The sequence below is a fragment of the Papaver somniferum genome, chromosome 5 (assembly GCF_003573695.1).
Source record: "Papaver somniferum cultivar HN1 chromosome 5, ASM357369v1, whole genome shotgun sequence".
Classification (NCBI taxonomy): Eukaryota; Viridiplantae; Streptophyta; class Magnoliopsida; order Ranunculales; family Papaveraceae; genus Papaver; species Papaver somniferum.
The window spans coordinates 202,667,698-202,668,977 of NC_039362.1; the positions used below are offsets into that span (position 1 = coordinate 202,667,698).

The following is a 1,280-nucleotide window of genomic DNA, read 5'->3' on the forward strand; positions in this document are numbered from 1 at the left end:
TTGAAAACTAACTTGGCTCTTTACTAACATGTTGGCTCTGTGCTAACATATCCTGGCTCTTTCTTAATATACTAAGAGATTCCTCTAAGCTCGTATTCTATTCTTGAAGAGTTCTGAAACTGACCTGAAGAGTTCTTATCTGAACCAAAACCTGGGGGAGCATTAGAATTACTAAACTGACCTTGACTCTGGCCCTTAGACCACGAAAGGTTCGGATGGTTTCTCCAACCAGGATTATAGGTTTCTGAATATGGGTCAAACTTCTGACGGTTATCGAATCTAGTGTTATTATAGAGAGCATTGGCTTGCTCTTCATTATTCTGGCCTTCCCAAAAAGGCTCAATCTACCACTAGTGTGACCCACTTCTAAAGCTTCTAACCTTTTCGCTATAGCAGCAATTTTGGCATCTGATTCAAAGTTTCCTTCTACCCTATTAATGTTTCCTCTGCCTAGAAGAATTGTTTTCTGGGGTCCCCTATTACTTTCCCATTGTTGGGTCTTTTCGGCGATTTCATGCAAATATGTCATCGCATCATCAACTGTTTGGTTTTCAAACCCACCTGTACACATAGATTCTACTGTGGTTGTAGTGGGATAATCTAAACCCTCATAAAGGATCTGAACTAACCTAACCTTTTCTAAACCATGATGAGGACATTGGGCTAATAGATCATTGAACCTTTCCAAATACCTATACAAGGATTCTCCCTCCTGTTGAGAAAATGTGCAGATTTGCGTCCTAATAGACGATGTTTTGTGCCTAGGGAAAAACTTGTTCAAAAAGGCAGATGTAAGTTGTTCATGTTTCAATTGATCCGGAAGCCAAACTATATAGCCACGATTTGGCTTTATCTTTCAAGGAAAAGGGGAATAACCTGAGTTTCAAAGCATCATCATCAAGGTTTCTAATTTTTAGGGTACTACAAATTTCCTCAAAGTCCCTAACATGGAAATAGGGGTTTTCATTTTCTTTCCCTAAAAATATTGGGAGCAACTGTAAGGTTCCAGGCTTAAGTTCATAATTTGCTTCAGTTTCAGATAACCTGATACACGAGGGACGAGTAGTCCTAGTAGGTTCAACAAAGCTTTCAAAGTTGCCATTTCTGGCACTATTGGAATATCAGGGATTTTCTCCTCAAACGGACGTTCAAAAACGGAATCTTCAAGAATCGGGCTTTCTAAATTGAGGTAATCGAGACGCTTAGAACTACTAGGTTTCTCTTTAACAAATCTACCTAGGGCGTCTCTTTTACGTTCAGGCATGCAAAAGAATAAGGTA

At 39.4% G+C, this 1,280-nt stretch overlaps 1 pseudogene; it reads left to right on the forward strand.

The window, feature by feature from the left end:
• Nucleotides 1-641: 641 nt before the first annotated feature.
• LOC113284835 lies at nt 642-741 on the forward strand (annotated as a pseudogene).
• Nucleotides 742-1,280: the final 539 nt, after the last annotated feature.